The sequence below is a fragment of the Condylura cristata genome, unplaced genomic scaffold (genome assembly GCF_000260355.1).
Source record: "Condylura cristata isolate star-nosed mole 26May11 unplaced genomic scaffold, ConCri1.0 scaffold00025, whole genome shotgun sequence".
NCBI lineage: Eukaryota > Metazoa > Chordata > Mammalia > Eulipotyphla > Talpidae > Condylura > Condylura cristata.
In genome coordinates, this window is record NW_004567126.1 from 3898955 (window position 1) to 3923953 (window position 24999).

Consider the following 24999-nt stretch of genomic DNA (forward strand, 5'->3'; position numbering starts at 1 on the left):
GCTTTGTGGGCCATTCAGACTCTGTTGTAAGTAATTTTGTCTGCTATTGTAGCTCAAAAGCATTCACTGGCAACCAGAAAAGAAATGGTTGTAGCAAGTATGATGTGTTCCAATAAAACTTTATTGACAAAAAGGGACAGTGACCCAGATTTACTCCACTGGACATAATTTCATGACCCCCAAAATACGTTTTTTAATTAAAAAAACTGATTTTAGAAGGCGCACATTTCTGCTATAGTGTCAGTCCATTCCAAACATGTAAACAGAACTTTAACAACAAACCCACATCTAATATTTCCAGATCATCTAGGCCAATTCACTAATTGTTGCAAAAACCCTGCTTCGGTGATTCTATAAAGCACCAGCTTGACACTTTCAGCTATACCAAACCAAAGTTTCATCTCCATAGAGACAAATTTAATTGTTTTGCACATTTGGTTCATTTGTATATTTACAAATAATTTTTTTTTAAAAATCTGGCAGTTACTCATAGATGCAGGAGATGCTGACAATCATTGTCCTAATTGTTGAGTCAGATTGTTTTGTAGAATAATTTGTATAGACTGCATTCATTAAAGTTTCTACTCTATCATTTTTTTTTTTTAATTTTGAGCATAGTACTTAATATACTATCTGTGAGGTAGAGACTGACAGACTATTATCTGTAAAATAGAGATGGGATGGATCTATTATAATTATTACCTATAATTCTTCTATTTCAAATAAATTAAACCCACTCAATGATTATACATGCTATTTTCTAAAACTTGAGTATATTTACCTAAAGAACATCCTTGGTTCTATGGATTTAATATTGAATAATCTAACCAATTTTATATTTACTAATAAGTTGCCAGGTTTCTCAACCTCAACAATATTACTGTGTCCAACTGGAAAACTTTTTGCCTGGAGTCAAGTTTCTACTGACTCCAGGCCAGTGGAGCCCCAACCTCCACCGTTGTAACCATAAAAAATGTCTCCACAGATTGACAGAGCTGAATAGAGTTGAGAGCCCATGATATTATTCAAACATATGGCATTGTATGATATTGTTATGTAAATGACTGTAGGAGGCATCTTGTAAGATGCCATAGTAGTCCTCACCTCTGTGTATTCATGTATGTGTATAATCTTTTACCCTTGAGTGTAAAGCTGACTTAGCGATTTTCTTCTATCCAGTTGTCTGAAAAAATGTGAGAACACTGCTTCAGAGACAACTATAAACAGTCTTTTGTCTTTCTCTCCCTCTATTGTGCTTTCATTTAGTGAAAGATTTATTCATATTGAAACTGCCCATTGTGACACCTAGACAGAAAGAAATGGGGAGTAGTTCTCCCATCAGTTTTGTCCTGAAATAATTAATGTTCCCCCCTCTCCCAGTGACACCTTGGGAAAGACCATGAGGCAGACACCCAGGTGCCTATCTTCCTGATTTCACTTGTAATAAGATAGAAGATAGTTGCAGTTATAAGTAACTAATACAGTGATATTTCATTTAGTTAAATATAATTTATTAAGAACTTTTGACATCCTATTTTTTTCACTATTTATGAAACAGTTTCCATAGATCTAAGTTTTCTAGCTAACATCAGGTTTTGTTTTGTTTTTTAGTTTGTATTTAGGAAGCGTTTTTATACATTTTTATAACTTAACTGAAATCTCTGATTTATGCATTATAACATGTGGACCACTCAGAGAGAGAAAGAGAATTTTAAGAAAAAGGAAGCATTTGTAGAAAAAAGACTGGTGTGTATCACAGCAAAATTGTCAAGAGGCAATTTTTTGTTGTTGTTGTTTGTTTTAGTAATAATGAGTATTTTGTTTCAATATAAAAACAATATGAATTTTTTTTAAAGATTTATTTATTTTGTGCATACAGAACTGGGGTACAGGCCAGAGGCTCAGGGGCGGTGAGAGGCTTCACCAGAGACAGAGTGGGGAGCAGAACAGGCAGATCAACGAAGTACACTGCCGAGGGGAGCAGCGGGCAGGTCAGGAGAGGTCTGCCGAGCCTTGTGGTCACCTCCAGGGCAGGTGGGAATTGAACTCATGCGGAAGTGGCTTTAGCTTCTTAGTGCTGTGCTTTAACCCACTGCACCACCAGGGAGGGCCAGCAATCTGATTTTTTTTTTTTTTTTAGCAATCTTATTTTTTTAAAGATTTATTTATTTAAGCATACAAGAGCTGGGGTGTGGGTCATAGGTGTGCAGAGGTGAGAGGATTCACTTGAAACAGATTGGGGAACAGAACCTGCAGATGTACGGAAATACATTGCTGCAGGGAGGCAGAAGTCTGCTGAGAGTTAACCTCTTGATCCACCATGGAAACCCCAACAATGTGAAATTTAAGTTAGTGTAAGTTGTTTTATTATTTCAAGAGGATATAGTGATAATATTTTTAAAAAAATGGAGATAATTCAACATAAAATCAAAGAAGATAAATTCCAAGTTATAAAAGGCTGGAAAAGAGCACATGAATAAATAGAATTAAAGACATAGAACAGGCTGAATAGGAAAGAGTTAACTCAGCAGGCCTGCCTTGCACATTCCAAATAAAGATCTATTTGGGGGACTAATCCTTTACTTTCCTAAGAGATAACTTCTGATCCCTTAGAATATCTGATCTGATAAGGATGTACTCTGTACCAGTTCAACAAAATAGTTTATTTCAACAAGGTGACTTATGGTGAATACCTGTTTTGCTCTGGGGTGGCTAGAATGGTTAAGGTTTGTCACTAAGTCCTGAGTGTATACATGACTGACACCCAGTGAAAACTCTGGATTCCAAGCCTTAGGTTAACTTCCCTGGTTGGTAATACTTTCTATGTGCTGTTACATATCATTGATTGCTTAGGAGGGAACCCCTAAAAGCTTATGCCTGGTGTCTCCTATGCTTCTTCTCCTATGCCTTTTACCTGTTCTGATTTTCATCTGCATTTTTTGATAGTCATGAACTTTAAGAGTCAAACAGCTTTTCTGAATTTTATGAGTCTTTTCTGTGAATCTTTAAACCTGAGGATGGTTTTGGGTACCCCTGACATGGCACAAATAATAGGTTTTAAGTCCCAGATGAAATTAACACTTAAGTAGCTAGCCATTACATCACTGATACCACTTTTGAGTCTTCTTGAGATGTCTAGCAAAGAAGTACCAGAATAGCTGTTATCAAATGTGATCCAAATGTTCAGATAGTTAATGTCAAAAACTGAAGATAGATGGTTTTGACAGTAGATTTTGCAAAAAAATATAACAAATTATGGGTCAGGAAATTGAGTATATTGAGAACAGGAGTTATGTAAGTGATATATTCAAAACTACATTTAAGTTCCACACCAAATATTCCAGTGTAGTGATATATGTAGCAGCTGGCCAGGCTACAGTTCAACCATTGTTAACACTGTCTACCCAAAGACAGAATCAGATTTTATATGTTAAAGGCTTAGTCTACAAGACTGTGCCTAATCCCTCACTTCAGGTGCATGTCATAAGTCCAGGTTGTTGTCTGACTGGAGGTCACAATACCCTTTCAACTGAGAATGCCAATTACAAGTCTAGACTGTTTCCTATACTTACAACGAACTGACTAGAATCAAAAAGTTCCTACAATCTCCACATTGGGTTCAATTAATTTCTTAGAGTGACTCAAAGAACTCAAGTAACTCACTCACTCAAAATACAGGATTATTAGAAAGGATATTAGTCAGATGGAAGAGAAGCACGGAGCATGGTATTGGGAAAGTTCATGGAGCTTCCATGCCCACCTCTCAGCTACCCCAAATCCTCACATGTGCACTCTGAATGTTTGGGTTGATATGGAGACGTGAAAGGCATGATTGATAAGTCATTGGTCACTGGTGATTACATTTCCAAGTTCTGTCCTCTACCAGGAGATCAATGTATAAAGTTAAGCCTTCTAATTTACCATTGCAAGATGGTTCTCCTAGCCACCATTCTTAGGTTTGACCCAAAAGTAACATTATGACATTAACCCAGTTGTGATGGAAAGGCCTATTACAGTAGGCCTATTACAGTTTGATGTTTCTGAAGCAATGTCAGGAAATGAGGACAAGAAGCAAAATATTATGACCAAAAAAAAAAAAAATGCTACAATGTTCCCATTGCTCTTACTGATATTGCAAGAGTTGGAATTGTAAGCAAGAGACCATGGGAGAAGACCCCATGTAAATAGTAGATATATATTTGGTATCTGAATGACCAAACACATTTCTTATAAATCATAGCATAACAGCCTAAACCTAATACATATTCACATCAGATTGGTCAATAATATTTTGCAAAAACTCACTTCTAAATCCTGTAAAGAGATGGGATTCTGACTAGGAATCAAAATAGATGCAGGATCAATATGGATATATAACCCAACCCTACAGACATTTTAATTAAGTGGTATCTAATATGACTGGCCAAAGAGAGGAAGGTCGCAAAGATCATATAGATTGCAGAAAGATGTTAATGTCTCATTATTTGTTTACTAGTTGAAGAAACATTGACCACCACCAACAACAAAAAAATAAAATATAAACTTTTTTTAGGCCAAATGAGAGAAAGAATAAGTTTTATTGGAGTCAGATGATAATACTTGCAGATGATTTAATATAGTTCCCTAAGGATGACCTTCCAGGACTCTGAACTCAGACTTATGTTATCTAACATTTTTTCCAGTGACTTAGATAAAGGCAAAATGTTTGCATTTTAAACCTTCAGGTGATAAAAACCTGACAGAAATAGCTAATATGCTGCATAACAATCTCTTTGAAAGGATCTTGATAGTCATTTGTTTGAAAAGGCTTCAGGGGGCCATCCTGGTGGTGCAGTGGGTAGAGCACAGCACTGAGAAGCTGAAGCCACTTCAGCATGAGTTAGATCCCCACCCACCCTAGAGGAGATCCACATGGCAGGCAGACCTCTCTTGACCCAACCGCTGCTCCCCTCAGCAATGTACTTAGTTCATCTGCCTGTTCTGCTCTCTGCTCTGTCTCTGGTGAATCCTCTCACCCTCCACATATCTGGCCTGTACCCCAGTTCTGTATGAATAAATAAATAAATCTTAAAAAAAAAAAAAAAAGGAAAAGAAAAAACTTCAGGGCACTCGCTGGTGGAGGGTTAAAACACAGCACTGTGAAGCTATCCTCAGCCACTTCAACACAAGTTTGAACCCTGGCCAGGTAGGTGACCCACATAGCACTGCAGACCTCTCCTTTGCCTGCTCACTGCTCCCCTAAGCAGTGTGCTTTGTTGTTCTGCCTGTTCTATTCCCCACTCATCTCTGGAGAATCCTACCACCTCCCCCCTCAATACCACTGGTCTGTATCCCAGTTCTGTATTTGTAAATAAATAAATCTTAAAGAAAAAGCTTCAAGATTTTAGTTGACTGAGAATTCAAGCAAGCTGTGGGTGCCAAGGAAGTGAAATGAGTATATTCTGTATGAACATGCGGTAGCATCAGTGTGTATGTGTGTATGTGTGCATGCATTTCACTTAAAGCTGTTAAAAGTCACTTCTTACACAATCAGTGAGGCTAACAGAATCTACCCACAGGGTTCTTCTAACCCAATATTCTTGATTTTCCTTGGACATGTCAACTGAAATTAGGTTCACAATTGATCATAGTGTACCTAATCATAATCTTTAGTATTCATCAATTTCTGAGTCCTTGTGTGACTCAGAAAGCTATTGACTTAAATGGCTTTCTTAATTCTGGAAAGTAAATTGTCAAAAGGTAAAAATGCTCTCCTTGTTACATATGTATTATATTATTTAATGTGACCCACTTTATCAAGAATTGTGTCTCACGGGTTGCTTTCAGTTCAGAGGACTAGAGGGATGAATGACCTGCCAAGGGTCTCTTTTTTTTTTTTTTAAAGATTTATTTATCTATTCAAGTGGAACTGGGGTACAGGCCAGAGTTGCAGAGGGTGAGAGGATTCACCAGAGACAGAGTGGGGAGCAGAACAGGCAGATCGACGAAGTACGCTGCTGAGGGGAGCAGCGGGCAGGTCTGGAGGGGTCTGGGGCAGGCAGGAATCAAACTCATGCAGAAGTGGCTCAAGCTTCTCAGAGCTGTGCTTCAACCCGCTGTGCCACCAGGGAGGGCCGCCAAGGGCCTCTTAAGGGGGCTGGGAAACAGTAAGATTATCCAAAATGTCTAGCAACAACAAAAAGCCAATATGAGAGGGGAAAGGAAGAACTCCATATTATCTTAAAATTAATAAGCAAATAGGTTTGAGAGCAATAAACAAAGATCAAACTTAAACAGTTTTGAACTCAGAGAGTAACATCCATCCTGTGAATGTGGTTTCTCTGACCACCATCCCCACCCCCATCCCCATCCCCATCACCCCCAAAACCTCCACACAACACACATACACTCTCAGAATCTCTAAGGCTTCCTGGCTGCCAAGGGTCCTTTCCCTGTCATGTCTCCTTGTGTCTTTGCTGGAGCTGTGCTCTCTACACAGCAGAGCTGCTGCCCTTTGGTGAATCAAGGGTATCACTCCCTTCATAGCTGGACTCCGTTGCCGAGAGGGAAACTGCAAGGCAAGCATATGAGAATATAATTACTTTTGCTGATAAGGGCCTGGGAATGAATTGCAGGTAAATGTCATGATAAACTGCTGCAGTAGACTGGGAGGAAAGCTATCTGTGAGTACACATCAGCCAGCACAGGGACAACTACTTCTTAAGCAGTTAAAATGCCTATTAGCAGAATATTTATTATGGCTATGTTTGTCTTAAAAAGAGTAAATGTATAAGGAATTTGTACAGTGATCAGAGGTAGATCCTGAGAAGGGCAAATGGGCCTGGTTGAACTGAAGTGACCAAATGTCAGTCACTCTTTTAACATGTGACAGGTGGGTTTGTCTCTGAGTCCTGCTTAGAAAAGGGAGTTAGCTTTACATCCTTTACTATAACAGCAATTATCATGATGATTATGCAAATCATTTGTCATTTATAAATTATTTTATAAATACATATCATCCATCAAATATAATCTAGATTATATACAGTATCTGAAAAAATATAACACATGTATAAGAGCCCCTTGACATGGAACTATCATTGCTGTTTCCAGCTATCTGATGATTTATCAAGTTAGATGAATGTGTAATGTATGCTTGGGCCTTTAATAGTACATGGATTCATATATTCTACAGAGGGCTCACTAACCTCTTAGAGTTTAACATGTAATGTGAAAAGGAAATAGATATTCATTTGAGAGAGGTTACTACCAAGAAATTATACCTAACAATGGCATTCCCATTTTCCTTGTTGGCCTGGATCCTGAAGGGAGACAGAGTGTGCACATGTCCAGGCCAAAAAGAGAGATAAAGAGATAGAGAGATGATAGGAAGCAAAGCTAGAGAGAAATCAGTTTGTTGATGTTTTTTGAAAAACAGAATTTGTAAAAGCATAAAATCACTATGAAACAAGGGAACTGCGGTAAATGTTTATTATACTTTCCTGGGGCTGATTCACCTTTTAGAAAATAAGGGGAAGTGGATTTGGAAAAGGAAGGCAATTGTTTGAAAAGCTTAGTTGAAAAAGTCTTAGTAAAGCTTTACAGACTTGAACATGGTTTTCAAGGGTATGTTTTAATGTTTTCTTAAGCCAGATCTCTAAAAGCAGACTCTGAGCTGGTTTTCTGAAGATCACAGGGTTATGGGATAGAACATTCAGAATTGCATTGAGTTGCTGAGGAAAGAGAAGTTCAATGGAAGGAGAATAGGGACTGTAGTCCTGTTACCATAAGGTCTCAAGAGAACCATGACAACACCCATATAGATTTGGTGTCGTCATAACCCTTTACATTGTGCCAAGTTGAAGGTGGAGCCCCTGTAAGGCCCCCATCCCTTTCCAGCAGTTGGTGGGTATGGGGTCCCCTATGAAAAGGAAGACCATTGGATGAGGCATTTCCAACAACTAACAACAATTCGGGAGGGGCCCTCCCTTGTGAGCAGTCAGTGTTGTACATGTCAGTGTTGACAGTAGAAGGGGTACCTCACCTGAGTGTCAAAGCACCACTCTAGACACCAAGGTGAGTCCTACTTATTATATTACCCTTCAGCTCTCCCAGAATTTGCCTCTTTGTACCCAGTCCTCACCAGCTAAAGAGAGAGAGATGCTTAATTCAGCCTCTCAAAATTCAGTAAGGAATTGAGAACAGAGTTTGCATTGGGAGGTAGTGTAAAGGAAAGTGTTAAAGATTCTGAGAAGAATAATAGTCACAGAAAATAATAGTGGGCTGGCATCTGTAAAGTCAGTGTGCCAGAGGGGACTGGAAGGAGAAAACTGCATGCATTTTTTTTTTCTTGCACCAACTTTCAGAGGTGCAGCAGACAAATTACAGGAAGATAGAATTAAAATTGATTCAACCCATGGGGTCTGCCTCTATTCCACCTAAATAATGCTGAAGAGCTGGGAGCAAGAATAATGAGAATTCATAATTTCACAGCTTAAGTGAAAGGCATCAGAATGATAACCTACAAGAAGAAACAGAGAAGTACTTTTTTTTTTTTTTTAACTCCTTGGTAAAACTCTAAAAGTAAGGAACAATTTCTAGGAAGCCAAGACAAAGTAAGTAAAGAAAACCTGTAGGGAAGGTAACATTTCCCAGAAAAACACTTCTAAAAATCTAACCATTGTCAGAAACATCCCTTAGAAAAATATTCAGCTTATGCAATCCCTAATAAAGACAACAGATCTAAACAAAATATTGGTATCTTTAACTTATAAATGCATATGGAAAACTGTGAAATATATTTAATAAGATGCCTTTCCATTGTGAGTTTACTGTAGACTACTCTGTATTGTAAATTCACATAATCAGACATATCCCAGCATAAATAATTCCTGAATTTAAGTCTTCTTGCAAAAGGGATTACATGGGGGTAATTGCATCTTAAAAATTTACAGGAGCAGTGAAAATTCCAATAGACACTTAGTAGAGAGGAAATGATGTAAAATGTACTCTGTGTGGTAAATAAAGTTGATGTTAATTGCACTGAAGTCTGAATACCTAGCTTCAAACCTTACCTCTATCACTTATAAATGAATTCAAACAAGTTCTCATTTTCCATCTTTATCAAAATGGAATGTTCTTTGTACCTCATGAGACAGTTATATTCAACACACTAATGAATGTTTAGGGCTATAATGTCCAGAGCATCATAATTATTCCATGAATAACTACTGTAACTATCGTTTTTTGTTGTTGTTATTATGAGCAAAGCATTCACCATCAGGAAAGAAATATTTCAGAACAACTCTGACAACATTCTTAAGCATGGCCATGGAGGGGCACGATGAGAATTTTGTGAATAGAAACAGTGAAGTATAAAGAGAAAGTTACCTGAATCATAAAAATAAAAGCTTGGAATCATTCTTAAGAAATTTGGTTGTGATCATTATTTTGAGAAATCGAGAAATCCCTTCAGTATATAAATCACATTCATTACTTTGGTGGGGTGATGGTGTGTTGTTCTGCATGGTCCTTCACATTTGACTATAGTAATAGGACATGTTTATTGTCCACCGTATACCTGCTGTTCTTTTAACCCCTGTACATATATAGACACAACTAACCTTCCCCCAAACCTTTTAAAATCAGGTACATTTAAGTACCTAAAAGAGGTAGAAATTCAAGTGAAGAAAATGTGAGTTCATTTTTTAAATTATTTTTAAATAATTTATTTATGCATACAGAACTAGGGTGCAGGCCAGAGGTGCAGGAGTGGTGAAAGGATTCTCTAGAAGCAGAGTGGGGAGCAGAACAGGCAGATCGATGAAGTACACTGCTGAGGGAAGCAGCCAGAAGGTCAGGAGAGGTCTGCTGCACCATGTGGGTCACCTCCATAATGGGGGATACAACTTGGGTGGAACAGCAGCAGCAAGCTTCATGGTGCAGTGCTTTAACTCCTTGTGCCATGGGAGGACCTGGAAGTTAATTACTTCAGAGCAAGAAATTATAAGTGAATTTCTGGTCACTTGCTTACTATTCAATTCTAAAGTTAAGATAATCCCAAGCACTCTAGCTCCAGTATATGTAGCCTTCAGCATAGTATGTGAACCATTGTGCATCTGCTTGTCTGGAAAGCTGAAAGATTCAGTAGGAGACTTAGGGGAGTGTGTTATTCATGAATTCAAGAGAATAAACTCTGATTTTACAGTTCTTCATGATTACTCAAGCCCATTACTGCTTCTACTGTTTATGCTCTTGTCCTGTTTATGGCTCTACCTCTTTGTAGTGTTCACAAACAGTGAAAATGCTGTAAAGTTTCTGCATTTTCTACATTCACTCCAGGCTCTTGAATAAGGCACTTAGTCCATGGAAAGCACAGAAGCTGTGAATGCATGGATCATGCCTGTCAGCCCATCAATAGTTGATGTTTTATCTCACAATTATTGGAAACAGTTGGTGAGAAATAGCATACAACAACCAACCTAATGGATCAACTATCAAAAAGAGTGAACTGGCAGCCCTGGGAGTGAAACACCAGGATCCAAACATAAGGATTGACTTGATTTTTCCATTCATTTGCCATTGTAATTCTATTTTTATATAAAATATTTTTTCTCCACCTCTAAAATGCAATTATGCTTTTTAGATTTATGCATTAGTTATTCAGGGTTGCAAGACCAAACCACCTAGGACTGGGCAACTTAAAGAACAGAAATTTATGTTTTTGTTATTCTGAAAGCTTAAAGTCTGAAATCCTGGCTTCTTCTGAGAATCCCCTCCCTTGCTTATAGATGGTCATGTACAGAAGGAAGACTCCTTCTGTACATGTATATCCAAATTTCCTCCTCTTATAAGGACACCAGTCCTATTGGTGCCAGACCATCCCTTATGACCTCACTTTAAATACTACTTCAAAGACCTTGTCATATAGGGACTTATAGTTACTGAGGGTGAGGTCTGCACAAGATCTGAGTGAAGAGATAATCCAGACCATAACATATCAGTAGTGAAGTAAAACTACTCTCTACTGGCTCTCCAAGAACAATCACTTTCTACTGTAACTCAGACCTACAAGTTGCATCCCACAAAAGCTTCACATGAAGAGATCATTTCAAACTTTGTTCATCTAGGACTATTGAACACTCAGCTGCACAAAAGTGAGGTGAAATTTCCTTCCCAGGTAGCCTTGCATTCCATTGTTGGAATAGAGGAAGGAAAGCTTCACAAAGTCAGTCTTTATTTGACATACATGTGGGATATAAGGAAAGCTCACAGGGAACACAAATGAACAAGGTGTCTGGCCTTGTCATCACCTGCATGTACTAGACATTTTGTTTTTCATTTTGTGGAAACTGTTACTACATTTCTCATTTGTTCGGTAAGCACTGGTCAGAGTCATCTACATGTCTAAATAGTCTAATTTCTTAATCTGCCAATCTATAATAATTAGGTACTAAAATTTTAATGTATCAGGGTCCTTAAAAGGCCACAGAATAATTGAAGATAAAAACTAAATTCAAATTGTAGGTAAAGATAGGGGACAAGAAAATCAAAATGTAGTTTCATTTAGCAGTATTTTGTTAAGCTATAAAATGATCAAAGTACCATTATTCTTCATGTATCTGAAATATTTATCCTCCACGATTTTAGTTCTGTATTTCATCAGTTCTATCCCTAACTATTATGGATAGGAAGAAGAGATTAAATAGAACAGAACAGATTTATGTTTTTCCCCATAGTAGTGATGAAAAGGTTGCTTAAATAGCATGCAAGGAATAAACCCAAGCCTAAGTTACCTCGGGAGAAAACCTAGATAAGCTCCAGAAAAACTTTATAAATCTCAGTTCCTACTAGAAATTCTCACATACTTACAAAAGTAGAGAGACTGATATAATGGTTCCCCAGGCATCCACCTCAGCCTTTACAATTATTCCATTGTGGTAGCTTTTCCCTATAACCCCACTCATGCTCCTTTTCCCCAGATAATCAGGTGTCAGGCATTAAGTATTTTACAAGTAAATTTGAATATATTTTTACTAAAATATGGTTTTTAATTAACAGCTACATAGCAGAAATTTGATGTCATAATTTAACAATTTCCTTTCTCAAAACTAGACTTTGTCAGAGTAGTTTTAGGTTCACAGTAAAACTGAGAGCAAGGTACAGATACTCCACTCACTCACCCTCTCCCCTTCTGTCAGTATCCCCCACCAGGGGGTTACATTTGTTTCAACTGATGGACCCACATCAGCATATTGTTAGGGTCCTCCCTCTTCGTGTTGGACATTTAATGAGTTTGGACAAATGTATAATGGCACATGTTCAGCACTATAGAATCAAATAGAATAATTTATCCCCTTCCAGATCCCACCTGCTCCTTGTATTCATCCCTTCTACCCTCTAAGCACTGGAGACTACAGTAGTCTGTTTACTGTCTTCTCAGGTTTTCGTTTTCAGCAGGTTATACAATTGAAATCTTATAGCATGTGAAGCTTTTTCAGATTTGCTTCTCTCACTTAGTAATATGCATTAATGCTTACCACAAGTCTTTTCATGCCTTGATAACTCATTGTTTTAGTGGTGAATAATAATACCAGTGTTGATTATAATTTGGTGCATGGGTGGTGGGTGTTGTGGTAACAGACACCTGCAGGCTGTAAGTTTATCCTTCTGAGTCATATACAATGATGTAAGTCAATGTTACCTTGATAAAATAAATAATAGTAAAGGTTTGAACTTAAAATTAAAAAATATATACATTAGTTAGAAAAAAAATTTAGTCAGCTCATGTTTACCAATTACCTTATTTTTATGTTTAGAATTAGGTAATATGCATATAACTGATGAAAATGATACTTACACATTTTTAGAAATTTCTCTTGCTCATTTTTGTTTATTTTGTTGTTGCTGAACAGACTAAAATGAGTCCAGATCTTGATAATTTTCATTAGTAACAATAAGTAGTTATGTAAGCAATTCTAAGATTTTTTTTTTATCTGAAAAGAAAAAAAAAACTTTCACTATTTTAAGAATTATAACAGCAGGGAGGAAACAGAGAAAGTGTTAGAATGATAAAAGATTATATAGAATTCTAAAAGCAAGAGCCTTCTATTGAGATAATAGAATCCTAGTTCAGAAATGACAGTTTGGATATTTTGAGCCTCAGTTTGGATATTTTTGAGTCTCAATTCCAAATAATGCAAAATTTTAAAAAGTAAATCATAGTTACATTATTAAAAACAAAAGATTTGTTTACAAGTAAGCAAAAGAAATAAAAGACACATGGTTCCTATAGTGTGAAAATAATAAGAAAGATGATTGATAACACAAGTGAGTAAAACAAGTTGTCTCCAAAGAAGATTGAAGGGAGATATGTAGCAATTCTCAGTATTTATGTGGAACTTTAAAATGAATAGTGTGTAGTTGAGAAACAAACAACTTTGCTTTAGGTTAGTAACTCAGTGTCAGATTTCAGTTTCATTACTCTTTTCTTACATAGATTTTGAAGGTTACATTGACTGTTCTTTTATTCTCCATTACTTTCAAATGGACTTAATAACATCTACCTCAAGGAAAAGTTATGAAGATTAAGTGAAATCAGTAAGTAACAGTAAAAATAAAGTTGCTTACTAAAAATCACAGCTACCAAAAATTGTAAAATGTAATTCAACAGTAGATATGCTAGTATATGTCAATATATTTATCTTTATTTTCATTCATATCTACATGTGCCAGGTTGGGGTGACTATTCACAGACAACTCAACATTCAAATAATTCATCTGAATGATCTCTGAATTATTTTTTCACAAATGTTTTACAACTAAGTTATAAGGTTTGGGGGTTTGTTTTATGAATAGGAAAGACAAAATCAGCAAAAAGTATACAGGGACTGAATCTCCACAATGATGAATTATTTCCTTGCATGGAGAAAATATTTCACTGTTCATGATTATCTTTCATGTCAGTTTCTTTATAGGAAGTATATAATAATTATTTTTAAAGTTATAATTCAGTTACAATTAGTTATCACTCAGATATGACAAATCTTTAACAAAATTATGGAGTATTTTAGTTTCAGTTTTCAGCTAATGATGCATAGATGTGTGCAGATAATAGTAATGATAAAAGATGTTATGGTTATTGGTTAAATATCTTCACTTTCCTTTTCTCTGCTTTTTATCTGTTTAATATCCTTTACCCATACCTAGGAACACTTTTCTTCCTTTAAGGATATTAAGTCTTATTTTCAATATACTGTTATATTGGTTGAAATAATTTAGGGAGTGTGGTTGATAATATACAGATGAGATATTGTGAAACCTGTGCCTAGGTATTATTTGTCTGTGAAGATTTCTTATGTCATTGGAAGCTGGAAATTTTTATCATAAATTCCAAATACATTCTCTTTAGTCAAGCCTGCTATAATAAATTGCTCACAAACAGTTTTAATTATAGTTTAGTAGTGTATAATTTATTATTTTAATGAATAAGATATATATTTTTAAATGTGTATGCTTATCTAGCTCATCTAGATTTTAAAAATTATTAAAGCAAACTCTGGTATAAATTACTGATGTTATATAGCTTTCAGCAATCAATAGAAATATTCTGAGTTTTTTACTGGCATTTATATTCATTTTTTAAGGGATCATAGCTCCAGTTTACTCTTTCTTTTCTTAAATATACTTTTTAATTTATTTATGCATCAAGAACTGGGAGGTAGACAAGAGGTGCATGAGTTAGAGGATTCACTAGAGACAGTGAGGACCAAAACAGCCAGATCTACTGAAATATTAGCAGTAGGGGAGACAGGAGAGGTCTGCTGCGCCATGTGGGTTAGCTCCCTGACCAGCTGAAGATTGAACTTGTGCTGCAGGGGCTGGCGATATCTTGATAGTGCTGTGTCTTTAGCCCCACAGCCACCTGGAGTTAAGGTTTCCTAAAATGAAATTTACTTGAGATCATTTAAAATGATTATCATATTTGAATGATTTAGTTTTTCCTGAGGGTTTGTGTGTGTGTGTGCCAGTTAGAATACAATTGAATGTTCTTCATTTATTAGCACTTATTTTTGCTTTTCGGTCCCAATCATTCAGTCCGTGTATACTGAATGAGACTAAATTTAAGTCATTCCCAGACACAATGAGAACTGAGGACTAAGCACCTCTGTAAATTCCTTTCATAAGACCACAATGTTTTGTTAAAACCTGAGCTTGTGCCCAATCAGTGTCCACAAGTTACCAATGCTAGCAGTCTATTTCGGAACAGCAATACTCCCTATGTACTAAAGAGCCTCTTCCATAATAATAATAATAATAATAATAATAATAATAATAAAAACAATGATAGAGGTAGAAAAAATGGAACTTTTGGAAATTGTTTGAGTTCTTAATCAGTCATGTCTTAAACTAGCTTATTTCTTTTGCCCTGAAATCAAGCTTGATTTTAACTTTTGGGATTTACCAATAAATGAATACTGACCTGTGAAATTTTATTCATCATGTTTAAATGGACAGGGTTATGTTAACAGTAAACTGTAGTTGGTGGTGGTTGTTATTTAATTCTGGGTACTTTTATGTCTGTAAAACCAAATTTTGAAACTATCGCTTATAGATACAGATTTTTATTTTTGTCAAATCTTTGATGTAGTTTTCAAACCAGCATCTACGTTTCTGTCACATATTCACAAGTATATATTTTTAAAATCACTGTTTAATCCCCCAGTTTGAGCCACGTTGCTCCTTACCCACTACATGTAGTCCATAAAAATATCTAATTTTATAATTTTATGGAATATTAATTTATTTAGTTGGATAGCACCTGCATTCTGCTCAGTTTTTTTGTTTGTTTGTTTGTTTGTTTTTTTAGTCAACAACCTTAGATATGCCTTATTTCCAGCATTAGGTACATACTGAAGAATCTTTCATGTTATGGAAATTTTTTGTTTTCCATTCCTGGGGTACTAGGGTCAGATTCAACAGTGCTGTTATTCTCAGGTCATTGGCAGAAGAACTGATCCTGTGATAGCTACTCTCTTTCTGTCTCTGACCTCTAAAACTGCATTTCTGATGAATGGCAGCCTAGGAAATAAGGTTTGACATCTTTTCTTGTTTATTTTAAATCAGTTGAGAAGAAAAGTTAAAAAGCACTTTAGGGATGCATGTAGTTTTCACTTGGATTTATTGCAGAAAAATGTATTTATTTTCTAATAAATAATTTACTCCCTGAATTGGTTTTTAGACAGAGTGATCCATTTGTATTTCAAGAGGTATAAGCAAGACTGATGATTGAGAGCTTAATTTAGACATAATCTCTAGCTTGTGCTGATTGGTTCTCCATGGATTTTTGCCATGGATTAATGCACAGCTGCAAAATTTGCACAGTAATCCTCAACTATGTAATTTGATGGCAGGCTTTATTTTAGTCATTGTCCCCACAGATAATAAGGACATACTGTGCCGATTCTTAGTTTACACCTTTATATGGGCAGATAAGCAGTGGGTAGAAAACAGCCTAATGTTACAAGGAAGCCAATACAGATAAAATTGGGTTGTAAGATATTAGTAAACAAATTGACTTATAATCCAGTTAGAAGACGGTGGTTCAGGGTAGAGGTAGGTTATGAATTGTACCTCAAATGCTATGTTAGACTAGATGAGAATTACTCATTGCTCTTTAGAATGTGTATGTGTGATGTAAATGCTGCATGTTTGGGAGTAGTAGATAAAGGCTGGTGGAACAAAGTTGTCATGCTCAGAAGAAGTGTGACACTAGCTTAGAAATGAAAGCTGAACACAATAATGAGGAGAGGATAAGACAGCAATCAGTCAAAAAGTTTTGAAATTTATCCTATAAATAGTAAAAAGTATTTCTTGGTATTTGACCTTTGCAGGTAGCTAATGAGAAAAAACAAGCAAACAAAAAAGGTTGACATTTGCTTAGAAAAAAACAAAATTAGCACTTTTCCTCAAAAAGCTGATACTAAACTAACAAAATTGGATCTAAAGTGGGCAATATGCTAGTAACTTTGAGTGTGGAAATGATAGCACTAAATACAGTTACAGATTTTAAATTACATATTGTTTTCTGGGACTGAAGGAAAGTACTACTGATGTTTCACACTTTAATTGGCAGTTATGCCAACATTGCTTTGGGGTTAAGACCTGCAACTAGTAAGGTAAAATTACCCAGTGTTGTTGGGTTGCTTATGGCTATGGCAAATAACACCTTAATATTGAAAGACAGCATAGTGATTTCCAGGAAACAGTGACGGTGTACAGTGGAAAATGACCTTCAGCATATCAACTAAAGATACATGAGTAAAATCTTTAAAACATTCAACAGAATGAAATATTCATATATATATATATAGGGCTTGGTTTAAAGTTATCACATAGACCAGCAACCACTGCCAATTAAAAACATAAAGAGACACTTCAGCAAACAAGCAAACAGTAACAGTATTAGACATGGAGTGGTCTATCATTCTAGAGTCAAATACCAGATGAGAGAAGGTGCCAAGTTGATGGAAGCCATCATGCACTTCTGAAATTAAAACCATCATGCACAGATTGATCTGGATCTTGAAGACATTAGAGCTATAATAAGTATTTTATAATGGGATGGAAAGATACTGAACGTGTTCAGCATAAAAATGAACTGTTTTTTTCCAAATAGCTCTACCTGCACAAATGCAAAATTGTTAAAACATATTTTATTAGGCAATTTTCTCTAATAGCATTTCTACTGCCCTTGTTTTGTTCCACTAGTTAAAACTTAAGTCACTATATGCAGTTTATCAGAATGGAAAACTTTAATTCTGGAGAATATTTAATTTTATTTTAATTGAAAACACATTAATTGCTTGCCAAGTAAAAAATTCCATGCTAGTTACTGGAGACACACATATAAAAGTGATTGGGCAAAATATCAGTTTATAAACAAGTAATTTAAATAGGCAACTAGGTTAGTGTTGATGTGGAAAGAAGTAGTAATCATAGTACTTAGAACCCCTATGTACTCAAGTGTATTTTTATCATGAATGTAAAATTTTAGTTGTAAAGAGTTAGTCTCAAAGAGCTACAGAGGGCTAGTCAAAACAAAGGCAATTAACAAACTTTTAACATCTGACTGCAATACTAAGACAACCAGAGTAACAAACATGGAGATTGATGTCAAAAGAAAATTGAATTGAAATATGTAGAAATGTGCCAGATATTAGTTAAAGCAGTAAATTAAACATTATCCTTGCACTTAGGGATCCTACTTTCTAGTGGGAAGCTGAAATAATAAACATTTACAATATCAGTTGTTAAAACATAAATAAAAGAAAGTGGGGTTTCTATTTACACGTGTTTTAGATTTAATGTTGGGGAGAAGTCCTCTGAGCATCTGAACAAAGACCTCCAAGAGCTAAAAGAGTTCTGAAGGCATCTGGTGGGTGAGATGACTTAAAAGGGACAGATCAAAACATTGAAGATGAAGAGGTTTGACTTTTCAAGGTCCCCCAAGAAGGATACCACTCAATATTAGGGTTTTGCTAATTGGGATAAAATCACCAAATGGCCAAATTTGTACATGTTTTTGAAAGCTGTTTCCTTGCTGGAAGAAAATTTTCAACAGAATGAGACATGTGACATTAAGTTTACCTTAGAGATGGCTGAGTCCAATCACTTCAGTTTGCAGATGAGTGAACTAGAGTACAAAGTTGCAAAATTGTTGGCAAAGTGGGTCTGGAACTAAACTTGAGGCCCCTTCAACCCTAAGAACCTCTTTCCTTGTTTCTGCTAACATAGGAAAGGACAGTTCCCAGGAGTTGTCTTGCTGTAACTTCTAGATTAGTCCTGAATACAGTAAGCTGTGTAATTCATGTACCTTGTTCAAAATGACATAATAATTCAGAATCTTTGTCATTTTCCCCATGAAATACTACATATAATTTACTGATTGCAGAAAAAAACAATTTTGGCATAGTAAAACTGTTTAATACTTAAATATCCAATACAAGTAGAAAAAAAATCATTTCTTTTTTTTATATCTAGAGAAAATTGGATCTCACTTTTGAAGGAAACATTGGCTGCTTTTAACAAAAATCATTACTCAATAGGCTCTTTAGCTCTCCAGGAACATTTAAGATGACTAAACCTGACCTTTTGCTTATTTTTTTTTAGTTTTTTGAAATGTGAATCAATTTGCCATTTTCTGTTCCTTTAGACTTTATTTGGATTTTCTGAATTTGCTGCAAGGCATCTTTCCTCAGCAGGACTCTGAATCATTTCCCCCTCCTAGAATTCATTATTATTGTCTCACTCCCCTACTACAAGGCATAGCCTGGAAGGTTGGTGCTGACTTGTGACTCATGTACAATTCTTGACTTGCCATTCTTCTGCTCAGCCATTCCAAAGCAAAATTCAATGCATTTCTGTTAACATAACACTAAGTGATCTTGGCAAAGGCACTATTTATTTGCCTGAAGTTAATCAGTATATTTTTATTGATGACAATCTGCCAGTATCTTTTTATAAACATGTTTTGATATAAAAGTTTATAAATATTCTTAAGGGGAAAAAAGGTAAAAATTATGATAGCTTTTCTGTCTGTTTTACCAAAAACCATTTTAATTCATAATATGGTACTATCATGAGATGAATAGTACCATCCTGAAATTTCAATCCTAGTAGAGAAAACATTTTCAATAGAAAAAACTACTTAACTTTGAAGTTGGGCGTATACAGTTTCATTATGTACAAATTACAATATACAGGAAAATGGAGGAAAGAAAATAAAATTTATCAGTAAGAGATTGCATTTCAAATAACATCAAAATGTTAAACACATGTTAATGAAGTTCATGCATAGTTATTTATGAAAAAAAAGTATAAATTATTTTAGTGCCTTTAGAGAGGACCTTAGTCACATAATACATTTGAAATAATACATATTATTGGAAACTTGGAAACTGTTGTAAAATTGAGCTCTACTTTTAATGCAATTCATTTTTAAATTTCACTTATGTGTTTATATTATAAATGTATAAATAGGTGTATGTATATATACACACATATGCATATAAATGCATTTGTACATATAGCATCATTCATCATTTTTGTACAATGTATGCATTTTCATCTTGTTCATAATCCCCATAAAATTTCCACCACTAATCACCCATGTACCTCCACAGTAGTCCCTTGTGCTCTTCCCACCACTGTTTTGATCCTATTTGCCTCTCCCACCATGCAGAACGTCTCTCGTATATAGCTGCCTGTTGATTTTGATGCTTATTATAATTACTTTTTATTTCCCTCATCCTTTATTTGGGTTATTTTCATTCCTCCTACGTGTGAAACCATCTGGTATTTTTCTTTTCCTTTATGGCTTATGCCATTGACCATAATCCCTTCTAGCTCTATTCATGTTACTGCAAATGGCATGAGTTTGTCTTTTGGACTGCTGAGTAATATTCCATTATGTATTGTACCACATCTTCTTGATCCAGTCATCTATTTGGGAGTATTTGGGTTGTTTCCATAGTTTACTTACTGTAAATGGTGCTTCAATAAACATTAGGGTGCAGGTGTCCTTTTGAAATAATGGTTTTCTGTCATTTGGGTAGATTCTGGGACTACATCAAATTAAAGAGCTTCTGTATAGAAAAGAGACATTAACCAAAACAATGAGATATCCCACTGATTGGGGAAAAAATTTGCACACAATACTAATATTATGGGACTTATCACAAAGATCTACAAAGAGGTACTGAAACTCAACAAAAGCAAAATAAACAACCCAGTCAAAAAAAAAAAAAAAATGGGCAGAAGAGCTAAAAGGACACTTCTCCAAAGAGGAAATGAAGAGGGTCAACAGACATATGAAAAAAAAAAATGTTAAACATCACTTGTAATCAGGGGAATGCAAATCAAAACTACAATTAGATACCATCTCACATCAGTGAGAATGGCACATATTAAAACAACTAGCAACAACAAATGTTGGTAAGAATATGGAGAAAAAGGAACTCTCCTATACTGCTGGTAGGAATGTGAATGGTCCAGCCACTATGGAAAGCTGTTTTGAGGTTCCTCAAACTGCTAAAAATGGAACTTCCATATGATCCAGAAATTCTACTCCTAGGAAACTATCCAAAGGACACAAAAATATTTTTAATGCATTTCTAATCAAAATTGCAGTATCATTATTCCCAAAGTTTATACAGATTAAAGATTTGTAACAGATCAAATGCATATCTACCACAGGACAGATCAACAAAGAACAGAATAATGTTGATAATGAAGAAACAGGTCCAGTCTTGCTGGGATTCCTGACTTGTGACAAAATTAGAACTAAAAAAATGGGAGTAAGGGGTGACATTTTTTGATTAATTGTGAGGTTAATTAGATATCTGCATATTTTTGAAAGGATCTTTTACTTTACATTATGCAAATAATCAAAGCTGTTTCCAAAAAATGGATAGCTATTAAGGTAAAAGGAAATAGAATGGATCTTTAGACAATGGTATTAACTAGTGACCTGGTAAGGTAGATAGGGAATTTTTTTTACAGAGAAGAAATAAAGCACTATTGTACATGGTAGTTTGAAAAATTGAACTACATTAAAATTAAGAAATGTGTGGACCCTCCCTGGTGGCGGATTAAATAAACAGCAATAAGAAGCTAAAGCCACTTTAGCATGAGTTTGATCCCTGCCCCATAAGGTGACCCACATGGTGTGGCAGGCCTCTCCTGACCTTCCCACTGCTCCCCTCAGCAGTATACTTCATTGATCTGCCTGTTCTGCTCCCCACTCTGTCTCTGGTGTGTCCTCTCACCACCCCTGCAAATCTGGCCTATAACCCAGTTCTGTATGCATAAATAAGTTTTTTTTTTAAGATTTATTTATTTATGCATACAGAACTGGGGTACAGGCCAGACATGTGGAGGGTGAAAGGATTCACCAGGGACAGAGTAGGGAGCAGAACAGGCAGATGGCGAAGTACACTGCTGAGGGGAGCAGCGGGCGGGTCAGGAGAGGTCTGCCACACCATGTGGTCGCCTCCGGGGCAGGCAGGGATGGAACTCATGCAGAAGTGGCTCTAGCTTCCCAATGCAGTGCTTTAACCCGCTGCGCCACCAGGGAGGGCCCCATAAATAAGTCTTTAAGAAAAAAAAATAAGAAATGTGTAAGTTCAAAGTAATATTGAAAATACAATCCATAGACTGGACAAGAAAATTCTACTACATATAAGCAATAATGGTCTTACATTCTAAATAAAGGAAAAAAAATCATTAAGGGAATTACAAAATATTCAGGAAAAAAATTGAATTATCTCTGTACCAGTCACACTATGAAACAGTTTATCTATATGGTCAGTAACTAAGTGAAAAGATGTTCAGTCTCCTTCAGGAAGACATTAGTTAAAACCACAATGCAGTACTAGACACACCCACAAAACATTCAGTGGTTAAACATATAAAGGCTCTGTGAAATTGGCAGTATGTAGAGCAAACAGAATCTTCAAGTTCTGTTGTTCTAAGATAAAACTGAAATAGTGATGTTCAATTTCACATTCAAGTATAGATCCAGCAAAAAAATGATAACTGCAGAGTGAGTGTGAGTGTAAGAAAACAAATGAGGCATATAGTTAAAGAAAATAATATTGGTGGAATTATTATTGTACTTACTGTAATAGTACAATAGAATATTTCAGATGGGAACTATCCAGCAACAATGACACAGTGTATATATATAATGGAAAATGATAGTAACGTAAATTAATAAATTACTGTTGAAATGGAAAACCATGGACAATTTCCCCACCAAATATAGTACTTAATAAAAGAAATACAAATGAGCCCCTGCTATTTGATTCATAGCTCAAAATTAGGGAAAATAACACATGATACTGTTTGCCTTATGGTTCAGTTGCAAAGACTAATAGCAGAGAAAAGACTTTTTCCATATCTTTAGAAAGCTGATAATTGCGGTTCTATTCACACAGTTATAATGCATAGGAAAAAAAGTATAATGTAAATTATTCTCTGAAGGTAACAGTGCATTCATAGTAAAGCCCAAGAAAGAATTCACAAAATAAGAATACTCATTCCATTTATGAATATCAAAGTCAAGTCCTAATGTATTAGAATCAAAACCTAGCAGCAGAAACTAATAATGAAATATATATATCAAATGGAGCTTCTTCCAAAACTAAGGCTGTTTTAAAATTAGAATGTTTTCAATGTCATAATGAAAATTGTTGAATAAAAGGTGAAAATTAGAAAGCTTACCACTTCTTGGTTACAGACACAACACATGGCATTCTGACCTAAAAGCTACTTCATAGAGATCCCAACAAAAGTTGTCAACAAGTTTTATTTAAATATACAATGTAAATATTAATTTAATGTTGAAACATAACCAAGTAAGAAAAGTCTCTGAGAAAGCCCAGTGGTAGAGAGGCAAAGTCAGGGAATCCTTTATTGAAAATGTTAAAAAATACCATGCAGTATGAAAAATAACGGCAGGGCCTCCCTGGTGGCACAGGGGTTAAGTTTCAGCACTGGTAAGTTATCACCAAAACTTAAAAGAGGCATTAGTTCACCCTAGCCAGGGAGCCAACCCACATAAGGCATAGCAGACCTCTTCGCACGTGCTGCTCTCCTTAGTTTATTTCAGTAAGATATGCCTGTTCTGTGCCCCACTCTGACTCTGGTATCTCCTCATCCCTTCTCCCACCCCTCTGACCTGCACCCCACTAATTGTATGCATAAACAAATAACAATCATTAAAGAATGGGGCATAGCCATAAATATTGACAAAGTAATAGATCGGAATAAAAAGTTCAGAAATAGAATTTTTTTCTGAAAAATTTATGTTACAGATGATATCAGTACAAAAGGAGACATCTTTTAATAAATAGAATGAGGAAACAATTTGATATATAGAATAATAAAGTTGACTGAGCTCTTCACATTATGTCTTAGGGATTATCAACATTGATGACATATTTACATGGAAGCATAAGACAATAAAAATTACCTAAACTCTGCATTATGAAGGCTTGCTAGCTATAACACACTCAGAAAAAGTATGAAGATTAAAAATAAACCTGGTCCATTTAACTTTATAAATGGTGGAGAAATTCTCATGTCTTGTAGGTAGGTGAAATATGGTAACATATACCTGCCATGTGTGATCCTATATCTAAATCATAAACAGTGTTATAAACCAATGCTGCCTCAACTAAAAAAAAATATCAAAACCTTTTGTAAGACAAAAATTTAGATACCAAATTAAGTAAGTGATGATCTTTTAAATATATGCACTCATTTATCTCTGATACACACCCAGTATGAAATTGAGTAAATGTCACGAATATTATGAATGTTAATACAGGAAATACAAGTACAAAAAGCATCAACTACAATCGTAGTAAGAAAAAATGAAAATTAAACTTAATGAGATTCCATATCAGAAAAACACTGAACCATTTATCACATTATAATAAAAAATATATTTGAATAGGTATTTGTCTATATAGATTGCATCACAAGTCAGAGGTGAAATAGGTTTAAGCTCTGTGTAGGTAAATTAGGCATTATATTAAAAAAAATTGTATATCCTTTGATCCCACAAATCTACTTCTAAGGAATTTCCAAATGTGTACAAGGATGTTTATGAAAAGATGATTCACTACTGTATTATTGAAACACATTCCCAGTCTCTCATCCAAAACACTTGGGATAAATGGGCTATGGGATACACATTTTTGTTAGGATAGTACTTGCAAGTATCATCTGTTAATATCAATCCCAGTAGGATATAGAACAGGCCGATTTCTAAATCATCATCTCCAGTGAAGTGTATATATATTTATGTTAAGTGCCAAATGACATAAAAAAAGTATGTAAATAGTATTAAGAGTTTTCATATGGTTCTCTTTTATTTAAAGATTTATTTATTCATATGGAACTGGGGTACAGGCCAGAGATGTGGAGGGTGAGAGGATTCACTAGAGACAGAGA